Here is a 23557-nt window from a genome sequence, read left to right as displayed (position 1 = left end):
AGATGGAAAAGACTCCTATTTATCTTGTTCACCATCACACCTAACACAGTGTGAAGTGCAGGAATAATTCTGAATCCTGTTACACCATTCACATTTTCTTCAAGATTGTGATTTGCAGCTGGAGGTCAAAGGCACAAGAGTAGATGAAAATTCTTCTGTTCTACAAAGAAAACAGGAAAATGTCCAGAGCTCAGTCACTGATCGGTAATGTATGTGCCATCATTCTTTTTCAAGCCACATTTGAAATATTTTTGGCTTTAACTTTCCTTGCCTATACCAATCATCTTAGTTGTTAAGTTTGTTTAGAAAGTAATTTTTAAAAGATTACACTGATAACCCCAAGTGAGTTTGAGGCAGGGTAAGTCTGCTTATGTGGAACTCTTAAAATGTCCATTAGTACACTGTTCTTGTCACTTATCACCCAGGGGGTCAAGCCTTTGGTATGAAAGTTGTTTATAAACTGGTAGCTTTATTTTTAAAACAGAAAGGGAGGACTGAGGTGGAGCTGGGCAGAAGATCACACACTTAAGGGTTTAGAGATCCATGCACATTATGAACCAGCCCTGGGTTTGTAAATTGTTGTTGTTTTTTTTTTTATAACTCAACCATTCTGTTGGAATTTGATGCAAAAGGTTTCCATCTCTAAAACCATGAGGTGTTGTTGAAAGCCAGTTTCTTTCTATACAGTCCCTCAGTAAAGGGAGATAGCAATAACTTTTATTTAGGTGACATAATTTCATGAAACTTATAATTATGTTTCACAATTATTTTGGAATTTTTGAAACTTTCTGTGACACTTGCCAGTGTTTGAGATATGATTGAAGATACTGAATTGATCTAATTCAACTAGCCTTCAAAAAGCACACTTTCTAAAAAAAAAAAGTGTACACCTTCTTTCACATAATGACGTCTCTCAGGGCCACAGTGGATATTAGTTATTTGTGGACCCTGCATCCATTCACCCCTAAGACTTTCATCTGTATCATCTCCTCTTTCTTACCCAGGTATCCACCCTAGACGCTGACCTTCTTTCCCAGCCCCCACCAACTCCAGCTTTGATTGGCTTAACAATCTGTATATGCCATTCCCTTGGCCATTATTATTGATCCAAGGGTGGGCTTGTGGCATAAGTGGTATTGGCTGAACCACTCAGAGTGGATATCAAAGTATGGAAGTACCACAATCATCTGTGCCACTGTGAGGTATGTCGGCCAGGGAACGATGCTGATAAGTGATAAAGCAGAAGCAGAAAAATCATAGATTTTTTCATATGAAAATCATATGAAACATTTTGACATATGACCTATTCTGAACATTTCCTGAGATAGGAGTTCCCCTTTGTTGCTTAAGCCAGTTTGGGTTAGGTTTTCTGTTCAGTTCAGTTCAGTTCAGTTGTTCAGTCGTGTCCGACTCTTTGCGACCCCATGAATTGCAGCACGCCAGGCCTCCCTGTCCATCACCAACTCCGGGAGCTCACTCAGACTCACATCCATCGAGTCCGTGATGCCATCCAGCCATCTCATCCTCTGTTGTCCCCTTCTCCTCCTGCCCCCAATCCCTCCCAGCATCAGAGTCTTTTCCAATGAGTCAACTCTTTGCATGAGGTGGCCAAAGTACTGGAGTTTCAGCTTTAGCATCATTCCTTCCAAAGAACACAGAAAACCAAAAAAAAGTGTCTGGATGTGTATAACAGTCCCCTTGGAGCTACACTTGGGGAAGCACCTCTCTAATTAAACTTAAGTTATTTTGTTTGTGTGGCAAAAGTGCGGAAAGGTACATTGAAGTTCAGAGAAAGACATGGAGAGGCTGAAAAATTACTCAAGATTGTAGAGTGAGTCAGGAAAATAAACTTGACTTCTAGATGACTTGCTACAGGCTGCTCACTTCTGTTCATAGTGGCAGGTTTCTTGTGTGCAGTAATATATATCTTTTCCTCTTTCAACACGCCCCTCTACTTCATGGATGTTCTTAAAAAAAAAAAAAAAAAAGCTGTTAAATATGTAAATGCCTTTCCCATACCAACCAAGAGTCTCAAGGGAAGGCAGGAAATAACAACTTCATTAGGTGCCAACTTTGCTAGCCCCTATACAACAAAACTTCTAGAATGGTGGAGTCGGCAGAATAATGCCCCTCCATGGCCCCATGATGCTCATATTCTAACCCCCAGAACCTGTGAACACGTTAGGTTACATTGTAGAGGAGAATTAAGGCTGTGGGTGGAATTAAGCTGCCTAACTAACCGAGCCTAGCATGTGAAGATGACTCTGGATTATCCAGGTAGGTCCAATTAGTCAAAAAGAGTCTTCAAAAGCAGAAGAAAGAGGCAGAAGAGTGAGAAATAAGAGAAAGGACATCAGGATTAAAACTTAACCCAAGGTTGCTGGCTTTGAAGATGGAGGAAAGTGTTAGTCTTTCAGTCGTTATCTGACTCTTTGTGACCCATGGAAGCCCTCCAGGCTCCTCTGTCCATGGAATTCTCCAGGCAAGAATACTGGAGTGGGTAGCCATTCCCTTCTCCAGGGGATCTTCCTGATCCAGGGGTCAAACCCAGGCCTCCTGCATTGCAGGCAGATTCTTTACCACTGAGCCACCAGAGATAGGACCTCAAATCAAAGACAATGAGCTGCCTCTAGAAGCTGCATTCTCTCCTAGAGTTTCCAGAAGAAATCCAGACCTGCTGATAACCTGAGTTACCCAGTGAGATCCATTTCAGATTTTTGACCCCCAAAACTGTAAGATCATAAATTTTTGTTGTTTTAAACCACTAAGCTTTGGTAATTTGTTGCAGCAGACTAATGCAGACCACTACTGTGCTTTTGTGTAAGATTTTCTAAATGTTCTACCTAGCTTAGACATAATACAAAATGTCTGATGATCCTGGGTTATTTCTATAGAAATCTGTTACCAGTACATTATTTTTCTATAAGTCCTCTGGTTCTACTACATAATCCAACCTGAGATATGTTAGTCAGTTTTTGTATGAAGAATTGCTATTGATAGTCTTTCCAAAATATCCGTTTGTCGCCTTTTATAAATAAAGAATGCTGAACATAATTTAGCTTTTGATACTTAGATCTAATGGTCTGAAATATTTCTTTTCACAGTCAAGAGATTTTTGATAACAATTAAAGTTAATGCAGATTTACCATGGGCTGGACACTATGTTAAGCCCTTCCATGTGTTATCTTAGTTCTCAAAATATCATTGCTACCTCCAGTTCACAGCTGAGAACACCAAGGCTTACACAGGCAAAATAATTTGTCCAATATCTCAAAAATAATAAATGGAAGCACCAGAACTTAAACCCAAGTCTCCTTAACTCCAAACCCCAAGCTTCTCAACCTCTACATATGAGAGGTGGGGAAGTGTGAGCTGAACACTGGACTACATCTGACCTAGTTCAGCAAGTCATTTCTGAGTGGTACCCTTTGAGCTTTGTTTGTTTCCTCATTGCGGTTTTACTGTTCAGTTTGCTTGCTTATTTATTTTCCTGAAAGTTTCATTGTGGTTTGTGCCCTTTAAAGTTTACCTTTTACTTTGCAAAGTATTCAAGGGTTCAAAGGGGCTGGAGTTCTGGTTTAACTGAGGTTTAACTGAACGGATTCAGAACACCACTGCAAACAATAGCAAAAGCTTGCACATGGAGCGTGAGGCAGGCTGAGCCCTGAGACCAGTATCACCAGGACTGTGGCTGCACCTTCAGGAGGAGCACAGGTCTTGCAGGAGGCAGAAAGGCAAGTTAGGGTGACCTAACTCCATGCTTTGATGGCTTTCGTGGGTCACCTGACGGGTCTGCTGAACGAAGGGAAGATGGTTTCCTCAAGAATCTGCCAACCTCTATTACCTACACTGGCAACCAGTGGTCTTTGAGGGTCACTGAGTATGTGAGCTGGGCCCAGCCTCTGAGATCCCACCCATCTGGCTTGAGAGGGTGGAAGACCATACATCACCCAGTCAGCCCCATCCTCCCCTCTTTGACTATGATTCTCAGTATTCAGTCACAACATGTCCTTCCCATGATGGGTCCATCGGACTTTAATTGATAAGCTTCTTCCTGCAGTCGCGGGATAAAGCACCTTATCCACATGCTTGCAATCCCCACAGACATTCTGCAAGGAAAATACTGTTGTTCCCACTTTGCTGATGAATATGTGTTGAGTACTTAGGCCCTAGGGAAGCAGAGATAAAATGTCACCACTCTCAAGGTGTTCAAAATCTAATAGGACTTATGAACACAGAAACAGATAGTTATAATACATTGCAGGAAGCCAAAAGACAGACTCACAAGCAGGGTACTATGGGAGCAGAGGGGAAGTTCACGGGGTGGAGAGGAGACAAAGCTTCAGGAAAGGCTTCCTGGAGGAGGTGGTACGTGAGTTGAGTCTTCACATTTGCATAGGAATCTCCTAGACGAAGAGGTTGAGGGAAGGAAAAGAGATTGGTGGGAGTGAGCAGGGTCAGTAGAGGCAAAGGGCGGGAAGCAACTTATATGTGGGAACCTGAACTCTGCAGAGTTCAGTGAAGCCAGAGCAGAAAGAGAAGGAAGACAAAGGTGGGAAATGAGGCTGGAGGCACAGACAGAGCCAGGTCTTGGTGGACTTCATATCCTGTTTACCAGGTGGGCTTCCCAGGTGTCACTAGTGGTAAAGAACCTGCCTGCCAATGCAGGAGACATAAGAGATGCAGGTTCGATCCCTGGGTTGGGAAGATCCCCTGGAAAAAGGAATGTATTTTTGCCTGGAGTATTTTGCCTCCAGTATTTTTGCCTGGAGAATCCTATGGACAGGGGATCCTGGTGGGCTACAGTCCATGGGATCTCAAAGAGTCGGACACGACCGAAGTAAACTTAGCATGTATGCATATCCTGTGTTAGAGACTCTTCTATTTTTCTTTTGGGATTTTAAAGCATTGTAAGCTAGCTGATGATGAGAATGCAACCTACCAGATTTAAAAAAAAAAAAAAAGCCTTCTCCTGTAGATGCTACAGTTTCATGTAAAAATTAGAATGTGTAAACAATCTAAACAGCATTCACAAAGAAAATGTGCTGTATTTCCACAAAGGAATATTTTTTAGCATTAAGGAAATTCTGAGATTTGCAACAACAAGGGTCAACCTTGAGGGCATTATGGTAAGTGAAATAAGCTAGTCACAGAAGGACAAATACCACGTGACCCCACTGATCCACTGATATGAGGTATCTAAAATAGTCAAACTCATAGAGGTAGAAATGAGAATAGCAATTGGCAGGGACTGGACGAGGGGGAGACTGGGAGGTGCTGTTTCACAGGGCTACAGATTCGGTTGTGCAGGATGAGTAAGTTCTGGACAGCACTGTGCCTATGGCCAGCAATACTGGATTGTGCACTTACAGATCTGATAAGAGGGTGGGCGTCACATTAAATAGTCTTACCAGATGAAAAAATTAGATAGAGCTTAGGAATAGATCCTTTGTACTTTCTGGCACTTTTCAATTTGCAGGGAACCTCAGAGAGACCTTGACTTGGTGTCTATTGACAGGGCAGCATGCTCCTTTTCTGATGTAATTGAAATATTATTCATTCTGGATCTTTGTGTTTGCCACAATCCAAAAGCTTACCTGAAAGGTAGTTCTAAGTCTTAGAAGCACTTCTTCTAGTCTTGCTTTCGTTTGCTACAAACTCTGCCTCTGTGCAACCCACAAGACCTTAACAGGCACCCCGACAGTACAGAAACCCCAGGAAAAGTACCTAATGTGATATCTACATGTTTCAAAGAGAAAGTCATTAGAAATAAACAGGTCAGAAAAGGCAGGGCCCCGTCAACATGTTTTTCCAAATCACCTTAGCAGAACAATGGCAAAAAGTGGTGTTGCTCAGTGGCCAATTGATGTCTGACTCTTTACAACCCCAGGGACTGCAACATGCCAGTCTTCCCTGTCCTTCACTATCTCCCAGAGTTTGCTCAAACTCATGTCCATTGAGTGAGTGATGCTATCTAACCATCTTATCCTTTGCCATCCCCTTCTCCTTTTTTTCAATCTTTCCCAGCATCACGGTCTTTTTCAGTAAGTGGGCTCTTCACATCAGGTGGCCAAAGTATTGGACCTTCAACTTCAGCATCAGTCTTTCAGTGAATATTCAGGGTTGATTTCCTTTACGATTGACTGGTTGGATCTCCTTGCTGTCCAAGGGGCTCTCAAGAAGTAGCACCACAATTCAAAAACATCAACTCCTCAGCACTCAGCCTTCTTTATGGTCCAACTCTCATATCCATACATGACTACTGGAAACTTTACAGCTTTGACTATACAGACCTTTGTCAGTGAAGTGATGTTTCTGCTTTTTAATACACTGTCTAGGTTTTTTTTTGGGGGGGGGGAGTGGGGGAGTGTTAGTTCTAGAAGGTCTTGTAGGTCTTCATAGTACTGTTCAACTTCAGCTTCTTCAGCGTTACCAGTCAGGGCATAGACTTGGATTACCATGATATTGAATGGTTTGCCTTGGAAACAAACAGATCATTCTGTCGTTTTTGAGATTTCATCCAAGTACTGCATTTTGGACTCTTTTGTTGACTATGATGGCTACTCCATTTCTTCTAAGGGATTCCTGCCCACAGTAGTAGATATAATGGTCATATGAGTTAAATTCACCCATTCCAGTCTATCTTAGTTCACTGATTCCTAGAATGTCGATGTTCATTCTTGCCATCTCCTATCTGACCACTTCCAATTTGCCTTGATTCATGGACCTGACATTCCAGGTTCCTATGCAGTATTTCTCTTTACAGCATCGAATCTTGCTTCTATCACCAGTCATCCCTTCATTCTTTCTGGAGTTATTTCTCCAGTGATCTCTAGTAGCATATTGGGCACCTAATGACCTGGGGAGTTCATCTTTCAGTGTCCTATCTTTTTGCCTTTTCATACTGTTCATGCGGTTCTTGACGCAAGAGTACTGAAGTGGTTTGCCATTCCCTTCTCCAGTGGACCACATTCTGTCAGACCTCTCCACTTTGACCCGTCCATCTTTGGTGGCCTCACACCGCATGGCTTAGGTTCATTAGTTAGACAAGGCTGTGGTCCGTGTGATCAGATTGGCTAGTTGTCTGTGATTGTGGTTTCAGTCTGTCTGCCTTCTGATGCCCTCTCTCAGCGCCTACCATCTTACTTGGATTTCTCTTACCTTGGACATGGGGTCTCTCTTCATGGCCACTCCAGCAAAGTGCAGCTGCTGCTCCTTATGGGGAAACAATGGAAACAGTGGCTGACTTTATTTTTCTGGGCTCCAAAATCACTGCAGATGATGATTGCAGCCATGAAATTAAAAGACGCTTACTCCTTGGAAGGAAAGTTATGACCAACCTAGACAGCACATTATAAAGCAGAGACATTACTTTGCCAACAAAGGTCCGTCTAGTCAAGGCTATCATTTTTCCAGTAGTCATGTATGGATATGAGAGTTGGACTATAAAGAAAGCTGAGTACCAAAGAATTGGTGCTTTTGAACTGTGGTGTTGGAGAAGACTCTTGAGAGTCCCTTGGACTGCAAGGCGATCCAACCAGTCCATCCTAAAGGAGATCAGTCCTGGGTATTTATTGGAGAGACTGATGTTGAAGCTGAAACTCCAATACTTTGGCCACCTCATGCGGAGAGCTGACTCATTTGAAAAGACCCTGATGCTGGGAAAGATTGAGGGCAGAAGGAGAAGGGGATGACAGAGGATGAGATGGTTAGATGGCATCACTGACACAATGGACATGGGTTTGGGTGGACTCCGGGAGTTGATGATGGACAGGGATGCCTGGAGTGCTGTGGTTCATGGGGTCACAAAGAGTTGGACACGACTGAGTGACTGAACTGAACTAGATTTGTTAAAGCGTTTCTATAAAGGAGCAAGTGTCTTTTAATTTCATGGCTGCAGTCACCATCTGCAGTGATTTTGGAGCCCAAGAAAATAAAATCTGTCACTATTTCCATTTTTTCCCCATCTATTTGCAATGAAGTAATGGGATCAAATGCCATGACCTTAGTTTTTTAATACTGAGTTTCAAGCCAGCTTTTTCACTCTCCTCTTTCACCCTGATCAAGAGGCTCTTTAGTTCCTCTTCACTTTCAGCCAATAGAGTGATGACCCTGGGGAAAATACTTGTGGTATAAGAAAACTGGTGTTCAATCTATCAATGGTTTGAAATAACTCATAATAACACCATCCAGATGCATGGCTGTCCTTTAAGAGACACAGGCACTATTTCCTGAGTATCTTGTGTGCAGAATATGCTCTGAAAGGGCAAGGTACATATGTTAGCACTTTTGTCTTCCAGAATCCAGAACATGTCTGCAAAATGAAACAAAAACACTGTAGCAAGTGAATGAATGAGTGAATGTTCCAAAGGATATGGATGCAACAAGGATAACAAAAAAAAAAAAAAAACAAAACCTGTATGGAACCCAAAGGGATAAACTTGTGCTCTGACCCCTCTTCCAGCTAAGGAAATAGACGTCATTAAAGAGTTTTATTATTCTTATCTGTAAACCATCCCAGGGCCCACAGAAGTCAGCTGAACTAGAGAAAGTGACCTTGCCAAGCCTCAAAAGAAAAGCGCTCTATGAGCAAAGTGAGTCATAACAATCCTTTCTAATTGTGGGAACCAAACAGTGGCAGGTTGTAAAAGGAAAATGCAGGTTGTTCCCATAAACCATGGGGTAAGTTCTGGAGACAGTGTGTAACAGGGTCTCTGTCCTATCAACCATGGTACCTCTCCTCCAGGAGGTGGTAGTCTAGTTAATAAAACACTCCTCACAATGACTTTAAATCACTCAGAGAGCTACTGTCAGTCAAGAGTAGGTTAATGCCAGCTATGGGAAGGGAGGCTTCCAGGAATTAAAGGACGTTGTGGTACCTTTGACAGAGACACTGTCGCTCACCAACAGGCTGGACATCTCTGGCTGCCCACCTATTAAAAACTCACTTTGGCTTATTTTCCCAGGTGATTGGTGATGCGCTACACCAAACCATCCCTGATCTCTATCTCTGCCTTGTGAATACTGGTTTAAACATTTTCTATTTTTTAATTGAAGTATAATTGATTTACAATATATTGGTTTCAGGTATACAGCTAAGTGTTTCAATTTATATATATATATATATATATATATATATATATAATCTAAAAGATAATGCTGTTAAAGTGTTGCATTGAACATGTCAGCAATTTTGAAAAACTCAGCAAACTCAGCAGTGGCCACAGAACTGGAAAAGGTCAATTTTCATTCCAATCCCAAAGAAAGGCAAAGGCAAAGAATGTTTGACTACCATACAATTGCGCTCATTTCACATGATAGCAAGGTAATACTCAAACTCCTTCAAGCCAGGCTTCAGCAGTATGTGAACCAAGAACTTCCAGATGTGCAAGCTGAGTTTAGAAAAGGCAGAGGAACCAGAGATCAAACTGCCAACAACCGTAAGATCATAGAGAAAGCAAGGAAGTTCCAGAAAAATATCTACTTCTGCTTTATTGACTACAATAAAGCCTTTGACTGTGTGGATCACAACAAACTGTGGAAAATTCTTAGAGATGGGAATACTAGACCACCTTACCTGGCTCCTGAGAAAACTGTATGCAGGTCAAGAAGCAACAGATAGAACTGGACATGAAACAATGGACTGGTTCAAAATTGGGAGAAGAGTATGTCAAGGTTGTATATTGTCACCCTGCTAACTTAACTTATATGCAGAGTACATCATGTAAAATGCCAGGCTGGGTGAATCACAAGCTGGAATCAAGATTTCTGGGAGAAATACCAACTACCACAGATATGTAGATGATACAGCCCTAATGGCAGAAAGCAAAGAGGAACTAAAGAGCCTCTTGATGATGATGAAACAGGAGAATGAAAAAGCTGGCTTAAAACTCAACATTCAAAAGACAAAGATCATGGCATCTGGTCCCATCACTTCATGGCAAATAGATGGGGAAACAATGGAAACTGTGACAGATTTTCTTTTCTTGGGCTCCAAAATCACTGTGGGTGGTGACTGTAGTCATGAAATTAAAAGATGCTTGCTCCTTGGAAGTAAAGCTGTAACAAACCTGGATAGTGTATTAAAAAGCAGAGACATCACTTTGCCAACAAAGGTCCATATACTCAAAGCTATGTTTTTTCCAGTAGTCATGTATGGATGTGAGAGTTGGAACATAAAGAAGGCTGAGCACCAAATAATTGATGCTTTTGAATTTGGTGCTAGAGAAGACTCTTGAGAGTCCCTTGGACAGCAGGGAGATCAAACCAGTTAATCCTAAAGAAAATCAACTCAGAATATTCACTGGAAGGACTGATGCTGAAGATGAAGCTCCAATACTTTGGCCACCTGATGGGAAGAGCCTCTTGATGAAGGTGAAACTCATTGGAAAAGACCCTGATGCTGGGGAAGATTGAGGACAGGAGGAGAAGGGAGTGACAGAGGATGTGATGTTTGGATGGCATCATTGACTCAAAGGACATGAGTTTGAGCAAATTCTGGGAGAGAGTGAAGGACAGGGAAGCCTGGAGTGCTGCAGTTCATGCGGCTGCAAAGAGACAGACATAGCAACTGAACAACAACAAGTGTGTGTGTGTGCATGTATGTATATATATATATATATATTCTTTTTCAGATTTTTTTCCCTTATAGATTATTACAAAATATTAAGTAGAGTTCCCTGTGCTATACAGTAAGTCCTTGTTGGCTATCTATTTTATATATGAGTGTGTATAGGTTAATCCCAAACTTTTAATTTATCCCTCCCCCTGCCCTTTCCCCTTTGGTAACCGTAAGTTTGTTTTCTATGTCTGTGGGTCTAGTTCTCTCTTGTAAATAAGTTCATTTGCACACATTTTTTAATGGGTCTTTGACCATTTCTAGAGGCCCAGTCTAGAACCAACCACACTGGTCTTTCTTCAAATCTATCTATTCTTTTGAGAGATCAAACATAGCTGTGGCCAAAATACCACACTCCCCCAACTAGCCCCCCGAAGCTAAATTAGAAGATGAACATAAAGTCACGCCAACAGGATCTCTCCTTGCCACGACTGTTTCCAGAACATCAGGGTTCTAGTAACTGTCAGAAGTGTAGTTCCAAAGAATCATTTCTCACTTCATTGGTTGATACACAGGGTTGTCTGTTTGTACTCACTCGTGCAACCTGGGTACAGGGCTCTTTGTTGTACCCTGCCATGAACAAGAAAGGCTGGGTTGCTTTCTAGAATGATCCATCATAGGTGTGGGCTTGGGGACTCAGCAGAAGCAGCATGCTGGGGTCCCCACTTCCCTCTGCCCATGGGATTAGGTTCTCAAAAGAGAAGTGCCACAGGCCTAGGATGCTATAATTATCTCAGCCATTTAAGGATTATGCTCCTGGGAGACTATAATTATCCAAATATTGTTGCATTCAGGGATATTTTACTTACAAGGGAGTGCCTTCATTTTTACAGGATCTTTCAAGGGGACTCAACGGGTGTGTCCTCTCTAATGTGGTTCCTAAAAGAGGCTGGAAATAAACAACTGCAACTGGCACGAGGGTGGGGCCCAACTGAATCCAACCCAACCAAGGACTTCTGGTGGGGGCAGGAGCAGCCAGCTTCCTGTGTTGCCTTAAAAAGTAGTTATCAGTCACTCTAGGCCAAAACCTGGGGACTTTATTCTTTCTTAGTCCCACACTTCTCCTCCTTCCCACTCACCCACAAATATTTCTTCAGTCTAAAGTCCATCTATTTTGAGAAATTGTTAACATCCTGGGCATTTAAGATACGACTTCTTTCTGAGGTCTGTGCATCATATTATTCACATCATAATATCCTCCTGGCCTGAGGGTTGACCCTTTACTTCTTTCTCTAAATCCAATAAAGCGCTATTTACTATAGAAAATTGTACAGTGTACAATGGAACTAGAGGGTGGGAGAGAAAGAGGGCACTCAGTGTGGAAAGAAGCTTAATTCAATTCAATGAACTTCCTTGATTAAAAGAGCTACATCCAGTTTTTACTATGTTGTTCAATTACTCAGTCATGTCGGACTCTTTGCAACCCCATGGACTGTAACATGCCAAGCTCCTCTTTCCTCCACTATCTCACAGAGCTTGCTCCAATTTTTGTTTGTTGAATTTTTGCTATATGGTAAGCATTATTCCAGAGCATGATTACACTCAGCGACTAAACAAAAACCACAAGCGTTATTCCAAGCTTTGTGTCAAATTAATTTTGACAGGATCCTGTAAGGTAGGTCCTGCTAACCATCCCCATAGTGCAGAGGATTAAATCAGCAAACAGAGAGGTTGGGGGGCTTTCTCAGTATCATCCAGGTAGGTGATGGGTGGAGGACCCACACCTGGCAATCTGACTCCAGACTGACTCTTTGCCACCTCTCCGTTGTGCCAGGCTCCTTCCCATGCTCCAGTGCCTATCCCATGATGGACATCTTCAGCAATGTGATGGGAGGATCAGAACAATGAAAGGATGTGGTTCCTGTTCTCCAGGGCTTTAGAAACTCTGGGGAAAGCGTAAAAATCGTTACTGCTGCAGGAGCACAGAAAGGCCAGAGGAATGGCTGTGGAGTAGGGGTGGCATCTGATACGTGAATACCCACAGAGAGGGCATGGGTGTCGGCATTCCAGGCAGAGGGCAAAAGCAGCATCAGATGCCCCAAGAAGTTGGGGATAGGCCAAGACAGTGCATGCATGGGCAGCAGCTGTGAGAAGTGCCCTTAGTGGAGCCTGCCGGGGAGCTCAGCTGGGACCCCGTTTCTCTTCCGCTGGCCTCTCCATGTGACTAAGTTGGGCTTCTGACAACACAGCGATCTAGCTGTCAGGCTGATTTATGGGGCCTGGCTTCCCCTAACAAGTAAACCTGGAAGCTGCCAGGCCTTCTTAAGGCTTGGTCTCAGAAGCTCCAGAATCCATTCTGTTGGTCAAAGCAGCTGGAGAGCCAACCCAGATTCTAGGAGAGGAGTCTACCCAAGGGCAGCTCCAAAAGCAGTAATCTATCATTACACCTGTTAATGGTCAGATTCACGACTGGAGATAAAAGGGCTAAGATAGGATCCTTGCCTGGAGGGAGGGATAATTCAGGAGTTTGGGGATGAATATTCACTACTATACATAAGACAGATAACCAACAAGGACGTACTGTATAGCACAGGGAACTCTACTCAATATTCTGTGATAAACTGTATGAGAAAATAATCTAAAATACAGAATGAATATATATAGAATGTGTGTGTGTGCAACTGAATCACTTTGATGTACACCTGAAATGAATAAAGCATTGTAAATAAATTATACTCCCATAAGTTAAATTTTTTTAAAAAAAGAAAGATATGACCCTTGCTTCAAAAAACTCTTGACCAGTATCATGGGGGGAATGTATTAGATTAAAAGAGAATGAATAGGCACAACAACTGAAAATAATGCATAGACTTTAATTGGATCCTGATTTTTTTTTAAATCCAGCTAAAAAGACATTTTAGGGACAGTGGAGATTTAAATATAAATTTGATATTTGATGAAATCAGAAATTATTGTTAATTTTCTTGGGCTAATAGTAACATTGCGGTTTTGTAGGAAATTGTCCTCATTTTTGAGAAATGAATTATGAAGTATGTTCAGAATGAGATACCATGTCTGCAATTTACTTTTAAATAATTCAGAAAAAAGAAGTATCAACTGACAAAGCAAATATTGGCCAAATGTTAAGAACTGTTGAGTCTACGTGGTAATAATATGGTTGATTATTATAATATCTTTTCATGTTTTCTGAAAGGTTTTGGAATAAAAAGTTGGAGATGAAAAAAGCATGACTTAGTTCTTACTTCTCCATGGAAGTGGTTTCCCCAAGAGAAATCAACAAGAAATACATGAAAAGAAATCACAATTAAATGAGTCAGCACCCTCATTGCATACCCTGACAGGCTCCTATCAGTACTGCCTTCCTACTTGAAACACTATTCAGAACCCTCGGGGTGGTTAAAGCCTGAAGCAAGACCCTCCAGAAGGGGAAGCTGCATGAAGCATGGCTACCACCATGCTGGCCATCTGCTGGCCATCCTGTGCTTCATTTCCTGGCACCTGGCACCAGAGAATGAAATGCTTGTCCTTCATTCTTTTCTTCAGCTGAAAGAAACTACTGCTGTCAAAAGAGACTTTTCTTTATGACAAGAGAAAAACACACAGAGCTCATAAGAGACATACAAGCAGGGAAACAACACAGGCTATTGATCCAAACATAGCTTGTCCCCAAGCCTGATGTTTGGCCCATATGAAAACACCATTTTGATGTCAACCACGGTAGCTCCCTTGGGATGGCTTGAGTTCGTGAACATCAAGGAATGCTGATTCCCTCTCTTTCCAACCTACAGTCCCACATCTGGGCTCTGGTTTGGGGTCTGAGGACATGCCTCTTTTCCAGACAGCGGTACACCAAATGATCACACCCATCCTGTGGGACACTATGCTTGAAGTCAAAGTTAAAAAGTAATATGATTTCAAGGGTTTTTCCAGTAGTCATGTATGGAAGTGAGAGTTGGACCATAAAGAAGGCTGAGTGCCAAAGAATTGATGCTTTTAAACTGTGGTGTTGGAGAAGACTCTTGACAGTCCCATTGGACTGCAAGGAGATCCAACCAGTCCATCCTAAAGGAAATCAACCCTGAATATTCATTGGAAGGACCGATGCTGGAGCTGAAGCTCCAATACTTTGGCCACCTGATGCAAAGAGCCAACTCATTGGAAAAGACCCTGATATTGGGAAAGATTGAAGGCAGGAGGGGAAGGGGACAACAGAGGACAAGATGGTTGGATGGCATCACCGACTCGATGGACATAAATTTGAGCAAGCTCTGGGAGATGGTGAAGGACACGGAAGCCTGGTGTGCTGCAGTCCATGGGGTCGCAAAGAGTTGGACACAACTGAGTGAATGAACAACAAACTACGATTTCAAGAGCCACTGTATTCCTACTAAAATAGTATATGTATCCTTTCCGAAGATTTCTCCTTGCCACCTCTCCTCTGCCTTCATCTCCCCAATAAACACCACACTGATGCCTTTCTTTCCTCCACAACTCCTTACTTTTGTTGGTTATAAGCCTCCATCCACCCTCTAAACACACACACACACACACACACACACACGATGTTGCTGAAATTTGCTCTTCCCCTGGATTCTATGGCGTTATCCTCTTTTGAATCACTTTCATTTTGCTGATTCCTTTTGCCCTATATCTTTCTCTAGCCTTTCTTCCCTCTTAAATGAGCAGTTCACCAAGGATGTGGGGGTTTTTCTACCCCATTGGTAGTTTTCAGCCCTGGCAAATGTCAGAATTCCATGTGGAGCTTTAAAAGAACTGTTCTGGAGTTACTGATTCATTGTGTCTGGGGTGGAAAGTAGCCATTCAATATTTTTCAGCTCCCAAGTGATTCTGATAAACACTTAAGATAGAAACCATTGTTCTGCTCTTTTTCTTCCCAAGAAATCTCATCAAGTACATGAATGAATAAATGACTGAATGAGGGAATGAATGGCTCCAAATAGTAAAACTAGGCTGACAACATCAGGTCAAATAAACTACAATTTTCCCCTGGATATAATTTAGCATTTTAAGAAAATATTTGGTAATTTTCTCGTGCCACAAGGCTGAGACTTTGTTCCAGCTTTAAGCAATTTACTGGTTTCCAAAAAATAGTTATTGAATGACTAGTGGAGTCTTATGATTTCTAGCCCTGACATCTTTTATAAGCTCTGACCCAACAGGTCCAACTGCCTGCTAGACTATCCACATAATTCTCAAACTCTGGATGTGTGATCATGTGCAGCTCAAAATAAATCTGTCTAGACTGAAATCATTATCTTTCATGCAAAAATTGAGCTTCTAGCATCACCATTATCTCGATGTCTCCTGAAACGTCGGCGTCACGTTTGTCTCCATGTTTATGCAAAGAATAGGTCTGACCGGTTGCCAAATCCTTTCAGTCCTTTTCAGCAGCGTCTTGTACATCCTGGGAATAGAATGCCTGGGTGTGAAATATGCTCCCTTCAAATGCTGGCTGCATTAAGTTGCCTCTGTTTTGAAGAGGATATCTTGGTGTGTTCTAGACCACTGGGCCACTAGGCCTTGAATCTCCCAAGGTTTACCTCTTGTCCTCCGGAGTCCATGTATTTTATCAGTACTCTGATAAAATTGACGCTTTTAGTCATTTGGTCTGATTAAAATGTTGTCATCAGTAGAGTAGATTAATGATATGTTCTAACACTCAAGTGGCCCAGGTTTCTTTGACCTATATGAAGACAGAGGATAGGAGGCTTACTATGTGCTGGCACAAGACGATAAATGTGTCTTGTTGTCCATTCCAAGTGAATGCCAACTGTTTCTGCCCCTCCCTTCTGATATGCCTGGGGGGAAAAATACGCCCCAGCTCAGTAGATCAGTGGCCGCACACCACATACCTGAGGCCAGGTCAATCTGCTTGATTTGAGCAAAGAAAGCACATCTGGAAGAACAGGAGTTTCTATTGGTTGAGGGTGTACTGTGACCTCCCACAATCATCCGATCTTTGTCAGGGTCAAACTGATTGAATTAAACGTAGATATAATGAAGCCCACCACCCTTGCATGTGTCAGACCCAGAAAGGTGACAATAATCTCTCTCAGTCCCCTGGCAATTTTGGTTGTTTTGATTTGCTATCTTGGCTAGAGGGAGTGAACAGCCAAAGTTTGGTGACCAACCAAACTTTCATTTGACTTTCTCCACTAAAAGAGCTCTTACCCCAGAAGCCAAAGAACCAATGTGCAAATTGCACCAACTACTAAATTTGTCCAGGGGGTGTTCCTGGTCCCATTAGAGGCGTTGTGTGTCAGATCTGGGCTGGGACTCCACTTAGTACTGAGCCCCTGTGTGTCCTTACTCTAAGAGCAGGCTATAATGCTGCTTTGAATCCTCAAGAATAAAATCAATCAGGACTTGAAATGTTTGGCAATTTCCCTTTTCCAAGTACATAGTTACAGCATCCATGACAGAGGGAAAGCTCTCTGTGGAAGATTTTCAGCTAATAAAGCAGAAAGAATGAAACATCATTTTACAGTCTCTAGTGAAAGGATGCGTGCCAGCAACAATCATCAATGGATACTAAAACAATCAATTAAATGGATGAGAGTGAAGTTCATAATGAATGGATAAGACTAACAGCTCCCAAACCCATGGCTCAACCTTAGCATCACTAAAAAAGAAATACCTGCACATTGGGTGCCTGCCAACAGAAGAGAAGAGGAAGTACCCTGCCCTTCAAACGGCCTTGCCTAAATTAAATGAATGTGAACTGAATTCATCCGAGACCTAACTACCTGTTTATAGGAAAATAAAAGAAATAAAATAATAAATTATAGGATACTAAAAGGAAGCAATCAGTCAAATTTAGAAAGTGAAACGTTCTACAGAACAAACAGTCCAGTCCCTTTAACCAATAAAGAGCATAGGGTGGGATCAGGGAGTGGGGTGAGAGTGAACCAATGTGAATGAAAGAAGACGAGAGATAAAACAACAAAATGCAATGTATGGATCTTGTTTGGATCCCTACTGAATGAACCAAATGTAAAATGACATTTTGAGACAAGGAAATTTTAAAAGAAATTGTGTATCCATGCTATTTAGGGAACATTCTTAATTGTGGTAGATGTGATGGTGATATTGTGATGAAATTAAAAAAAAAACAAGGCATCTTGGTCAAATGATATGGAACTAGTTTTAAAATATCCAAGCAAATTAGTGCTAGGGTGTGTTCTTTTTTTTCATCTTCTATATTTTCCTACATCTCACTTCCTCCCTTTATCAACCAACATGGCAAAATGTAACATATGATAAAACATAGCCAGAAAAACTCCTGTAGAATATAATAGGAGGCACCAATGAACACTTCAGGAGGAATTACATTGTATTTGGATGAGATACAGAATACATGTAAGCAACAGATATCCAGCCCAAATTCATGGTCTGGTTCAACAAGCCAAGGGTGCCCAGAAAGCAGATCAGGTCCATGGCAGTATCTGTGCACTGGCCATGAGCTCAAATACCTCCCAAGCTTTGAATGATGTTCATGTGAGCAGATCTTCCTGCCCGTCATTTAGATTTTTTTTTTTTTTAATGTGGTGGCTGTGAGCCAATTTGGGGCAGTATGACAGGTCTCCCTTGAAGAGAGTTTCATGCATGCATGTTGCAAACAAACACAGGATATTGGAACCAAAATTCCCAGAAACAGAATATTTTAAGATATCACTCAAAATATCTGAATTTCCTCCAAATGATAATGTAAAACTTTCATATGATATGATCTACTGAAAACCAAGACCTCAAGAGTGAAACCAATGTGCAAGTATCGGGAACAGTCACTAACTAAATGTCTCTGTGCATAGCTCTATGATTAATCTAAAACTTGGTGATCCATAGATTGTCACAGATTGGGAGTCTTCCTGGGTTAAACCACTGCACAGAGAGGACCTTTTAAAGATCCAGACAACTATGGGTCATGATCACCCATTTCATATAAATCTATTTCTGTTTATACACCCATTTAATCCCAGGCATATTGCTATGCTTTAAGCATTGGCCCAGCAATAAGTACTTGTTGAGTAAATGAATGAATGTTTAGAGTGTTATATTAGCTCAGACTTTCTCAATATCTGATGATTTATAAAGAAAAACTCAAACTGGCTTGTGAGTTTAAAAGATGGAGATGGGATTTATTTCCTTGTGTAATTAAAATACTTGAGGGTTGTCCTGGTTTCAGGCCCCCATGAATCAAGCAACACAAACAGTATCATGCACGTGGTTTCTCCCCATCTCCCAGGGTGGTTTTCCTCTGAGTGTCTCTATTGTCCGGCATCCTTTGTCCATGGTTAAGAACAGTCCAGGACTACATACTCTCCTCTACAATTGCAGCTAGAGAAAGGATTACACCAAAGTTCACTCTGATTAAGCAGACCCACAACCTACCTTTTATCCCTTCACCTATCATGGGGACCAAGAGAATGTGGGCCTCTGGTTTACTCACCCAAGGAGTGAGTGGCATCTTAACCCTAACAGACCTGCCAGCAGAAATCCCTTTTGAAATCACCTTCAGAGTCTGTTTGCAGAATCTCGTGGAGTCCAGGGAACTGGTCCATCTCATTGACTATAGAAGCTCCAGAAATGGACACAAAGCCTGGTATAGATTAGGTGCTCAAACTTTTGAATTGATACATTAAATTTTTTTAAACTTCTTAGACTGACTTTTAATTTTGACACAATCCTTCCTGAAAAAGGATGCTGTTTTAACTAGCTTTTGTCTTTCGGCAGCAGAGTAAAGAGGAGAAAACATCCTGAATTTGAAGTTTCTAGCACATTATAACATCTATTCTCATTCCAATTACTCTGAGCTGAGGACAGGGCATTACTGTTATTATAGTGTGGACAATAGCCAGAGCTCCTAAAAGTTAAGTGCTAAGGTCACCTGGTTACTTAAGTGGCCCAGCCAAAATAAGTAGCTCATTCCTGCTCCGTAGCACACCATCCAATTCACACATTGCTGTGATCCGTCTGTGGGACCAGCAACAAATCTCTAAAAGGGGGTTCATCTCCAAAGCAGTTGAACTCAATACAGTGATTTTCAAATATTATGTAGCAACAGAACCTATTTTAGAAACAAAATATTAACCAGAACCCCAAATTAACATGCTGCTGCTACTAAATCGCTTCAATCGTGTCCGACTCTGTGTGACCCCATAGACAGCAGCCCCCAGGCTCCTCCATCTCTGGGATTCTGAAGGCAAGAATACTGGGATGGGTTTTCATTTCCTTCTCCAATGCATGCATGCATGCTAAGTCGCTTCAGTCATGTCTGACTGTGTGACTCCATGGACGGCAGCCCACCAGGCTCCTCTATCCACAGGATTCTCCAGGCAAGAATACTGGAGTGGGTTGCCATTTCCTGCTCCACCAAATTAACATACATACATACATACAAAAATGTGAGACCTCTCTGGTTGAAAGAGGTGGGGATACCTGGGGAGTCCTGAAGTACATTTGCTAAACCCTAAACCTACTGAGATAACAGAGTTCTGCCAAAAGAATGCACTGGTCATAGCAAACACCCTCTTCCAACAACACAAGAGAAGACCCTACACATGGACATCACCAGATGGTTGACATCTAAATCAAAATGATTATTTCTTTGCAGCCAAAAATGGAGAAGCTCTATACAGTCAGCAAAAACAAGACAGGGAGCTGACTGTGGCTCAGATCATGAACTCCTTATTGCCAAATTCAGATTTAAATTGAAGAAAGTAGGGAAAACCACTAGACCATTCAGGTATGACCTAAATCAAATCCCTTATGATGATACAGTGGAAGTGAGAAATAGATTTAAGGGACTAGATCTGATAGACAGAGTGCCTGATGAACTATGAATGGAGGTTGGTGACATTGTAGAGGAGACAGGAATCAAGACCATCCCCAAGAAAAAGAAATGCAAAAAAGCAAAATGGCTGTCTGAGGAGGCCTTACAAATAGCTGTGAAAAGACAGTAAGCAAAAAGCAAAGGAGAAAAGGAAAGATATACCCATTTGAATGCAGAGTTCCAAAGAATAGCAAGGAGACATAAGAAAGCCTTCCTCAACAATCAATGCAAAGAAATAGAGGAAAACAATAGAACAGAAAAGCCTAGAGATCTCTTCAAGAAAATCAGATACCAAGGAAACATTTCATGCAAAAATGGGCTCAATAAAGGACAGAAATGGTAGGGACCTAACAGAAGCAGAAGATATTAAGATGAGGTGGCAAGAATACACAGAAGAACTGTACAAAAAAGATCTTCATGACCCAGAAGGTGTGATCACTCACCTAGAGCCAGACATCCTGGAATGTGAAGTCAAGTGGGCGTTAGAAAGCATCACTATGAACAAAGCTAGTGGAGGTGATGGAATTCCAGTTGAGCTATTTCAAATCCTGAAAGATGATACTGTGAAAGTGCTGCACTCAATATCCCAGCAAATTTGGAAAACTCAGCAGTGGCCACAGCACTGGAAAAGGTCAGTTTTCATTCCAATCCCAAAGAAAGGCAATGCCAAAGAATGCTCAAACTACCGCACAATTGCACTCATCTCACATGCTAGTAAAGTAATGCTTAAAATTCTCCAAGCCAGGCTTCAGCAATACACGAACCATGAAATTCCAGATGTTCAAGCTGATTTTAGAAAAGGCAGAGGAACCAGAGATCAAATTGCCAACATCCGCTGGGTCATCAAAAAAGCAAAAGAGTTCCAGAAAAACATCTATTTCTGCTTTATTGACTATGCCAAAGCCTTTAACTGTGTGGATCACAATAAACTGTGGAAAATTCTGAAAGAGATGGGAATGCCAGACCACCTGACCTGCCTCTTGAGAAACCTATATGCAGGTCAGGAAGCAACAGTTAGAACTGGACATGGAACAACAGACTGGTTCCAAATAGGAAAAGGAGTACATCAAGGCTGTATATTGTCACCCTGCTTATTTAACTTCTATGCAGAGTACCTCATGAGAAACGCTGGGCTGGAAAAAGCACAAGCTGGAATCAAGATTGCCGGGAGAAATATCAATCACCTCAGATATGCAGATGACACCACCCTTATGGCAGAAAGTGAAGAAGAACAAAAGAGCCTCTTGATGAAAGTGAGAGAGGATAGTGAAAATTTGGCTTAAAACTCAACATACAGAAAACTAAGATCATGGCATCCAGTCCTGTCACTTCATAGCAGATAGATGGAGAAACAGAGGAAACAGTGGCTGACTTTATTTTTCTGGGCTCCAAAATCACTGCAGACAGTGATTTCAGCCATGAAATTAAAAGACACTTACTCCTTGGAAGGAAAGTTATGACCAACCTAGATAGCATATTCAAAAGCAGAGACATTACTTTGCCAACAAAGGTCTGTCTAGTCAAGGCTATGGTTTTTCCAGTGGTCATGTATGGATGTGAGAATTGGACTATAAAGAAAGCTGAGTGCCGAAGAATTGATGCTTTTGGACTGTGGTGTTGGAGAAGACTCTTGAGAGTCCCTTGGACTGCAAGGCGATCCAACCAGTCCATACTAAAGGAGATCAGCCCTGGGTGTTCATTGGAAGGATTGATGTTGAAGCTGAAACTCAAATACTTTGGCCACGTGATGCGAAGAGCTGACTCATTGAAAAAGACCCTGATGTTGGGAAAGATTGAGGGCAGAAGGAGAAGGGGACGACAGAGGATGAGATGCATGGAATCATCGACTCAATGGATATGTGTTTGGGTGAACTCCGGGAGTTGGTGATGGACAGGGAGGCCTGGTGTGCTGTGGTTCATGGTGTCGCTCAGACACGACTGAGCGACTGAACTGAACTGAAACCTACTGAACAAAATTTGATGGTCCTTAAGTTTCTTTCCAGTTCCTTGTGCAAAAGAAGGAGGAAGAAGAGAGAGTATTGCAATGGAAATTTTTAATGACCGTTAGGAGACAATACGAATGACCATCTCCACTGGGTTTTAGATAGAGTCCCACGAATTCTAAAGGTTCTGCAAACCAATGTGTTTATCAAATCAGCCTGCAGAGCAGAATCTCTGGGGGAGCGTTTACATTGATGCCTGTGTCCCACACTGGGCACAGATCAGAATCTCCAGGGGGGTGGTGGAGCTATTGTGTGTATAGGTGTATATGTCATGCCCCAAGTGATTTTATTCTGCCTCAAATATTAAGATTCTCTGCCCATAGGCCTGATGATCAAATCCTCGCTACCTTCTCTCTTTCTCAACCTGATCTCTCAAGACTCTCTGGGCTCTCCAGCTAAGGACACCTGCTTGCCAACCACTTCACATGACTTGTGTAATTACAGTGATGAGTGGCACTTCTGCAGTGTGTCTAACAAAATCTGATGATGCCTCTGGCTTCTAGGAGCAGAAGAGTTCGGGGTTTTTTAGGGGGGGATGGGGCTGCACCACATGGCTTGCAAGATCTTAGTTCCCCTACCTACACCCCAGCAGTGAAAGCACCAAGTCCTAACCACTGGATGGCCAGGAAATTCCCAAAAGAGTATTGAATTAAGGTCTGAAGGACAAGTGCACATAAAAGGGTGGATTTTCCATACACAGAGCTCAGTTAGGATGCTGGTTGCGAGTATGCCCTAAATAACATGTGGAAGCATCAATTAACTGGAGGAAAGAAGACAGCCATAAATGTGAAAAACAAAGAAGCACAATGTTTGGAAAACATTTCCAATCTTTGGAAAACATGATGCAGTGGGCCCTGAAAAACAATGAGGTTAAAAAAACCTAGACTACCACAGAAAATGAATGAAGTGAAAATAGACTAGCCTCTAAATTATATTCCCTCCTGTATTTGCACCTGTTTCTAATAGCCAGTGTCTGTTTCATCCCCACAACTGCCTACACTAAACCAAAAATGCAAACTCCCCCAGTTCCTTGACCCTCAGCCAACCCCCATCATTTCTCACCAACCCAGGTCCCCAGAATCCTTACAAGTCTTAGATTAAATTCATCTCATTACTTTGAAT

Source organism: Bubalus kerabau, chromosome 14 (genome assembly GCF_029407905.1).
Source record: "Bubalus kerabau isolate K-KA32 ecotype Philippines breed swamp buffalo chromosome 14, PCC_UOA_SB_1v2, whole genome shotgun sequence".
NCBI classification, from domain to species: Eukaryota; Metazoa; Chordata; class Mammalia; order Artiodactyla; family Bovidae; genus Bubalus; species Bubalus kerabau.
Note: the sequence above shows the minus strand (reverse complement) of the source record.